The sequence below is a fragment of the Akebia trifoliata genome, chromosome 5, assembly GCF_017979445.1.
Source record: "Akebia trifoliata isolate Shusen 1 chromosome 5, ASM1797944v1, whole genome shotgun sequence".
NCBI classification, from domain to species: Eukaryota; Viridiplantae; Streptophyta; class Magnoliopsida; order Ranunculales; family Lardizabalaceae; genus Akebia; species Akebia trifoliata.
The window spans coordinates 28083108-28091821 of NC_141379.1; the positions used below are offsets into that span (position 1 = coordinate 28083108).

An 8714-nucleotide genomic window follows, 5' to 3' on the forward strand; every position below is an offset into this window, starting at 1 on the left:
ATTAGGTCTTCACAACCTCCATTTTTCGTTGAGAGATTGAATGAAATGCCCTTATACTTGATTAAAAAAAATCATATTTATACATCTTTTAATTATCTATTTCTCCACTACCACTACCACTCACACTCAACTACTCACAACAACCTCATTATAACCAGCAGTGAAATTAGGATTTTCTTATAGTGGGGGCAAACTTATAGTTAATTAGTGGGAGAGGGGGCAAAAATTGGAGGGTGACGAAGGAGTGGGGGCAACAGGGTCAAACGGTACTGTTTGAATTGAAGAGCCCAACACGCAATTGAAAAAGAAAAGCTTACAAAAGGAAAAGGAATGATCCACGCATATAGAGTTGAGAATGACACTACGGACAACATTGGTCCAACTTTGTGGCTCTCCTCAACCTGAAATTTTAGCCATCTGTGATGTGTCCAACTTTGTGGCTCCACCTGCCAAGGCTTTTAATTTCCAAATGGTACTATGGAAATGTGGGACATAGCCATCTGTGATGTGTCCAGAGAATCACTAAGAGGATACCCAATTAATATTTGGTATAGTCGGTTCTGCTACAATGGGCCAAAAATTAATCAAATTATGATCCCTAGTTATTGAATTTCAACAAATGTTTTAGGTTTAATTAACTAATACTCCTACGTGACTACATTTAACTGAGATGGTAAGGTCTAGTATGCTTCCTAAATCACACATTTGAATCTCTATCTGCCCCCTTTTCAAGTGATTATATTTAACTACTAACACGTGATTTTTGCTATAAAGAATTTACTTAATAGATTCAGCAAAGTGTCCTTCTCCCACGTCTTTAGAGGGGTCAACAGGACTATCGACATGTTTGCTTCCTATCAAAATAGTATAGGTTGTACTAAATTAGATTGTGAGTTGTTTTCTAATAATTTTGTCTCTGTTATTTATCAGGATGCCTTGTGATGTTCCGATTCTTCAATTGTAGCCTGTTTGAGTCTGTCTTAACCCTATTGACCTCTAAAAAAAGTAAAATAATATATATATAACTGCTAACATGTAGAGTGGGTGGTATGTGCAGCCCACCAAAGCAATAAAATCAAATAATATCACTTAATACAGTCTCATATATGATTTATTTATTTCTTTTAAGTAACCTAATTTTTTGGTAGAGTAACAAAGTCGGGTTTAGGAATAATTTGGCAAGGGAAAATAATAAAAAATGAAAAATCGACTAAGTCGAAAAATAAATTGGGGAAATAAAATAAATATATTTACTTATAGAAAATATAGAGGTGTATACTTCAATACATTATGTTAAACAATCCAAAAACACACAGAAAAAGAAAAAAAGGCTTCTGTTTTATTGATTCTGCATAAAAGCAATTGAATACTAAAAGAATGATTTAACCTAAATACAAAGAGACTATATATAGGTTAAGTCAAGAAAATTGAAAAGATTATTCTACCCTTAAATAAACAATAAACAAAAATAACCCTATATTTCTTAACATCTCCCCTCAAACTCACGATGCGACAGCTACAAGCATCGAGAGTTTGCCAACTAGAAAACGAAAACGAGAAATAGAATGTGACTTGGTAAAGAAATCTGCGAGCTGCAAAGAAGAAGAAACAAATGGCAAAGTAATGGTGCCATGCTTGAGATGATGACGAGTGAGGTGACAATCGATCTCAATGTGTTTAGTTCGTTCATGAAAAACGAGTTGTGAGCAATCTGAATAGAACTCTGGTTGTCACAATACATAGGAGTGGGATGGGAAAGAGAAACTCCCATATCTGCAAGTAACCAACGTAACCAAACAATCTCTTTGGTAGTAGATGCCATAGCACGGTATTCTGCTTCGGTTGAAGATTGAGAAACAATAGATTGTTTCTTGCTTTTCCACGAAATAAGAGAATCACCCAAAAAGATACAGAAACCAGTAACAGACTTGCGATCTGTGGGATCGCTGCCATGATCAGCATCAGAGTATGCACGCAATTCAAGGGAAGAGGTGGATGAAAGTAAAAGACTCTGAAAGATTGTACCCGAAGATACCGCAAAATACGAAGAACAGCTGCCCAATGAACTGTAGTAGGAGAAGCAACAAACTGACTAACAACATGAACAGCATATGCAATATCTGGACGAGTAATAGTGAGATATACCAAGCTCCCAACAATAGTACGGTATAAAGTAGGATCTGACAAAGGTAAACCATCAGAAAAAGAATACTTTGCATTAACCTCAATGGGAGTATCAACAGTCTTATTATCCGTAAGTCTAGCCCGCTCAAGAATATCTGCAACATATTTTGACTGAGAAAGAAGATAACCTCTGGGTGAGCAAGCTACCTCAATACCCAAGAAATATCGTAGAGAACCCAAATCTTTCATTTCAAACTGTCTAGCTAACTCTGTCTTCAAAACTGAAATATCCATCAATATCATCACCAGTAATAATCATGTCATCAACATATAAAGACAGAATGATACGACCTGCATCAGTGCACTTAACAAAAAGAGCAGAATCATGACTACTAGAAGTAAATCCAAGGGAAGAGATCACAACAGAAAATTTCTCAAACCAAGCACGAGGTGCTTGTTTGAGACCATATAATGCTTTCTTGAGCTTGCAAACAAACCCAGAATCATGTGGAACACCAGGAGGGGGCGCCATATAAACTTCTTCTTGAAGATCTCCATTCAAGAAGGCATTTTTAACATCAAGTTGAGAGATATGCCACTGACGAACTGAAGCTACTGCAATAAGAGTACGAATAGTAGTCATTTTTGCAACAGGAGCAAATGTCTCCTCATAATCCATACCATACTGTTGAGAGTACCCTTTTGCAACCAACCTAGCTTTGTATCGCGAAATAGATCCATCAGAATTAGTCTTGATCTTATATACCCAACGACAACCAATAACACTCTTACTAGGAGGTAGAGGAACCAAATCCCAAGTACCTGTCTTATGCAAAGCAGAAAGTTCCTCATCCATAGCTTGTTGCCAAAGAGGATCTATAATTGCCTCTTTATAGGAAGAGGGCTCAGAGATACAATGAATAGAAGCTAAAAAGGAAGTAAAAGATGAAGAATAACAAGAATAAGCAAAATCTGGTAATTTTGTAGACTTACGAGTGCGTATGGATTGGCGTAGAGGTGGATCCACAATCTCAGACGGAGCTTGAGAGACCATAGGAGAAGAGGAAGCTTCAGGTGTACCGGAAAGCAAAGTGTCAGTACCAGCAGAATGATCAATACAAATTGGTTGTAAAGATAACGGTGTAAGAACATGAGAAGGGGTATTTGAAGTACTAGGAACCTGAGATGACAAACTATCAGAATCCTCAGAAAAAGGATCTATACGAATAAGATCAGATCTAGTCAAGTTATGAGTAGTGGATGGAATAGAAAAGTAAGGTATATGCTCAAGAAAAACAACATGACGAGATACATAAAGTTTCTGAGTTATTGGATCAAAACAACGATACCCCTTTTTACCTTCACCATAACCAAGAAAAACACAAATAGCAGATCGAGAGGACAACTTGCTGCGTTCTACATGAGGACGAAGAACGAAACAAGTACAACCAAAAACTCTAAAGAAAAAATAATCAGGAGCATACCCATACAACTTTTCGAAAGGAGAAAAACCTGAAGTATGAGAAGATGGAATTGTATTAATCAAACTTACAGCAGTAAGAACAGCTTCACCCCAAAACACACTAGGAACATAAGCAGACAACAAGAGAGAACGAGCAGTTTCAACAATGTGCCTATGTTTTCTTTCAGCAACACCATTTTGCTCAGGAGTATCTGTACAAAAAGTTTGATGAATAGTTCCATCTAAGGCAAGCAACTCACAAAATTTATCAGAAGTATATTCCCCACCCAAATCACACCTAAAACATTTGATAATAGCAGAATTTTGAGTTTTACCAAGAGCACGGAAGGCTGTGTATATCTCAAAGAATTCAGAACGATGTTTCATTAAATAAACCCAACAATAACGAGTATGATCATCAATAAAAGAAACATAATATCGAGACCCTCCTTTTGTGGCAACAGGAGAAGGTCCCCATACATCAGAATGAATCAAGTCAAATGGATAAGAAGAAATAGAAATACTTCGATTAAAAGGTAAAGCTGAAAATTTTGCCAGTTTACATCCACTACAATCAGAAATATCAGAAGTTTGCAAATTTCCTAAAGCCCCTGTAGAAACCAAAAATCTCAAACGAGAAGACGAAACATGACCTAGGCGAGAATGCCATAAATAAAAACTAGAAGAAGAAGGACTCAAACGAAAAGAAGACAAATCAACACTAGTAGCAGCAGCAACTGGCACTTTTAACTCATCCAAAATATATAATCCTCCCTTCCTACGGCCTGTCCCAATCAGCTTCTGAGACTGCAGATCCTGCACATAACAAGAAGAAGAGGAAAACGTGACTAAATTACCAGAATCACATAACTGACCAACAGAAGCAAGATTTAATGTGAGTTTAGGAATATGATAAACATTAGGGAGAGACAAGTGTGGTGTGACAACAGAACCAACACCTGCTAAAGGCATAGGAGTGCCATCAGCAGTCATGACAGGAATAGAATTCGAAGGAGATACAGAAGTAAAAGATGAAAAATCTGGAGACATATGATGTGAAGCACCAGAATCCAAGACCCATACAGAATGTGACATACCTGAAGAACTATGAGGCAACTGACCTACTGAAGAAGAAGCAGACATAGCTTGTGGTTGTAAGGAGAGAAACTTCTGAAATTGCTCAGCCAGAGTACTAGGATCAGTGAAGGGATCTGATGAAACTACTATGCAGTATTAGATTGTGGTGGTGGTTTATAACCCTGAGATGGTCTATGAGCATTAGATTGTGACTGGTTGCCAGGCTTCCAAGCTTGAAATTGCTGCTGCGATTGATTCTGCTGTCTCAACTTAGGACACTGAGCCTTCCAATGTCCTTTCTGCTTACAGAAACTACACTCATCAAGGCAACTCGTGTGTAAGGCTTATTCTGATTATTAGAAGGGGACTTAGAAGGTACTGCTAACACAGAAGGACTAGAAGTAGAAAGAATTCCCTTTTCAGAATAAGACTTAAGACGTATTTCTTCAGCCAATAACTCACTAACAACTGAGTCAACAGAAGGAAGTGGAGAACGATGCAGAATTGAACCTCTAAGTCCTTCAAAATCACTGCGAAGAGCCGTTAAAAATTGTACCAACCGTTGCTGCTCTCTCCGAGCAATATAGGCACCACATGCCTTTAATTCTGTCGATTCTGTAAGAGCCAATTGATCCCAAAGATCTGTCATAGCAGAATAAAACTCCTGAATACTCATGTTCTTCTGCTGAAGAGCTCGTATGTCATTCTCCAATTGATATTGCTTTGCAAAATTGGACTGAGTGAATAACCTTTGCAGATGATCCCAAACCTCCTTTGCTGTCTCATACTTCGCCAACTGTGTACCTATGGAATGCTCAACAGAATGTTAATCCAAGTAATAATTTTTGCATTGTTTGCTTCCCAGGTATCTATCAAAGCAACGTAACCCTCATCAGTATTCCTAGGTTTCACAGAAGTTCCACTAACATATCCCCACATCTTTTTACCCTTAAGAAAATTTCTCATCACGTAACTCCAATACGAATATTCTTTCCATCCACCTCACACTCACAGATTGAAGCGAATCGTCTCTTTCAGTAGCCATAATAAAAAGAAACAAAAATAACCAGATCGTAACAGAAAGGAAAACCAAATACCAGATTGCAGAAACTGAACGAAAACCCTATCGAAATCGTCTCTTTTCAGATTGTAGAAAACTTTGTGTAAGATCAAACCTCGTTCCATGAACGCTCTGATACCATGTTAAACAATCCAAAAACACACAGAAAAAGAAAAAAAGGCTTCTGTTTTATTGATTCTGCATAAAAGCAATTGAATACTAAAAGAATGATTTAACCTAAATACAAAGAGACTATATATAGGTTAAGTCAAGAAAATTGAAAAGACTATTCTACCCTTAAAAACAATAACAAAAATAACCCTATATTTCTTAACACATTAAATATAATATCTACAACAAATTACATAATTTCTTATTATAAACGTGTGTCATTAAACAAAATTTCATACTAAATATTATATAAAAATGTATTTTTTTTCAAAATGTCATTGTTACTTTATTACTTAGTAAACATCAAGCAGCAAATTCAATGTTTACTCTGAAAGCCTGAAAAGTGTGTTCATGCTTTGTCAAATGGGTAGCAAGTGCTTTTACAATGATTGCAGATGGAAAATCGACAAAATGATTTTCCTTGAAAATTGTAATTTTTAAGGGTATGATTTGGGGATTTTCTCTAGAAAATAAGTTTCAACCTAGATTACTTTGCCCCCGGCTGTCCCAATTTCAATTGGAAATTTATTTTCCCACCTATTAATGTTATTCTCTCACCACTACCCCACCTCCCAAACTAAAATACAATTCTTTTTTGTGTCATTTTCGTAAGTGGAATCAAACAAGAAAATTCATTTTCTCATGATCATTGTTTCCGAAAAAGTCATAATCCCTTTGAAAATGAACACCTTGCAATCATTTAAACACTAAGATAGTTCTTGGGAATATGGTTGGGAAGTGCTTCTCATGCTTTTGGCATTGAGAAGCACTTCATGAAGAAAACAAACCAACCTTGTTTACATTAGATTATGACTTCCACTTTTGTTTCCAACTTCTTGCGAATGCGTAAGTCGCATTCCAGGAAAGCACCTCAGACCAACTTTTTTGAGAAGTAGGATATGTTTGGCTTTTAACGTTTTAACCTCATTTTGATCCATTATACCCCCTATCTCTATGAAAATTCCCTTAATCACATATGAAGCACCCAAATATTTTAGACTAATGTTGAAGTGACCTCAGGCTGGAATCTTATATCGTACTTTTTGACGTGAAAATTCGATGAAAAGTATCTATGGTTCTCATACATTTTCATGTCAAGAAGTATGATATGAGGTTCTAGCCTAAGGTCACTCATGTGCGACTCAATGTTTTATCGTCATTTAAAAAAAAAAAATTAGAGAGCAAGATGTGTGCTATTCTTTGGTGATTTACATATAAATTGGAGTGGCGTTAGATAAATTTGGGGTGGCAATAAAATCTCTCTATTTCTAACTCTTTTGTAATAGCTCCTAAATTCCCTTTTCAATTATAACTAATTATTGATTGTTTATTGCTAGTAGTTGTTACTAAATGATCATTTGGATCTCGGTATTTTTTTTTTTTCAATTTAGCATTAGTTTTTTACTTTTTCGAATCTTTGAATTGGACATAATTAACATATTTTTTATTTTTTTCTATTTGATAAGATTTCTCAAAAAAGTATATTATTTTTTATACATTATCATAGAATGGGAAAATAGGTCCAAAACTTTTATTCACTTAATTTAAAACATGGACCCCCTTCCACGTGAAAAGTGTTTGCTACAAGTCAATTTCTGAATGATAAATAAAGAGAGTTTCTATTAACACATCAACCTTTACTTATCACACACCTTAATTTCAAAGAGTCACATTGGAGTGACCTCCGTTGGGACACCTTGATGTGGTGGTGCACGTGCACCAGGTCAAGATGTCCCCTGAGGTCACTCTAGCATTAATCAATTTCCAAAGGATTGATGTGGTCAAAGTAAAAGTTGTCGTGGCATAGAATTTCTCTGAATAAATCCAAATACTCTAAATCCACAAGCGCCATGGAGTCAAGTCAACATGATGACTCATGAATTCATTAGGGGTGGTGGTTGTTTGATTTACACATATACTTTATTCCAATACTTTTAATCAAATTTCTCTTAATCACATAATCAATAAATTAGGATCTCATTTTTTAGATAAAATAAAAACTTCACTAAATAAATTAATATATTTATCATATATAAAGCTATCTAGTTGGCTTGCATAAGATTTGAGATTATAAACCAAAATCTCAAACCTGATTTAACTTCAAAAATTGGATTTTTATTCTTCAAGAATACATTGGGTCCCAAATTCCTGTTGGTGCCCTTTCTTTGAGTTGTACTTAAATAAATAATACACGAAAATAGTCCAGATTTTCTGCTCCCAATGCTTTTCTAATCATGATTTCATTTTAATATTTGTTGCTTGTTAGGCATCCTTATCCCCCGTGTTTCAACAGTTCGACTAATATTTTAAAAGAAAGCTATCATTTTACTTATTGAATAAGTAATCAACAATATTTCTTTTGGATATTCATTCATGACCAAATAGAAGTAAAAAAAATTCTATTATTATCTTAATCGTACATGTATCATCTTGAGATATAATATAATAAGTGATGGATCATGTAAAAGATCATCTCCTTAATGCGGTTCTCTTGTTGGCTTTGTCCAAAAGACTATCCTCAGGTAAATGCTAATTAAAGATTTTCCCTGAAAGTCCCAAATATGTAATTGAAAAGAGTCGTGATTTTCTAACGCCCACTCTGACATACAATCTTTGACATGGCATGGGCAACACAAATATGTGCAGTTGTGTATCCCGAAAAAAAAAAAAGATTTATGATTCTAACTTATGCCACCTCAAGAGGTGTATCGATGAAAATGTGATAGGTGAAAGAAGATAAACATGATCTTAAAGATTTTGGAATCACGATCGGCATTTGGCACGATCACAATAAAAAAAAAAATCTTTAAGAAAAATTCT

General features: G+C 35.4%; 1 long non-coding RNA gene across 1 annotated transcript; it reads right to left on the reverse strand.

Moving 5' to 3' along the window:
- Positions 1–4091: 4091 nt before the first annotated feature.
- LOC147401938 (uncharacterized) lies at positions 4092–4811 on the reverse strand. The gene is made up of 2 exons (XR_015178237.1): positions 4684–4811; positions 4092–4402 (listed from the first exon to the last, which is right to left on the reverse strand). It is a non-coding gene; the product is annotated as an uncharacterized LOC147401938 (long non-coding RNA).
- Between the last annotated feature and the right edge of the window lie 3903 nt (positions 4812–8714).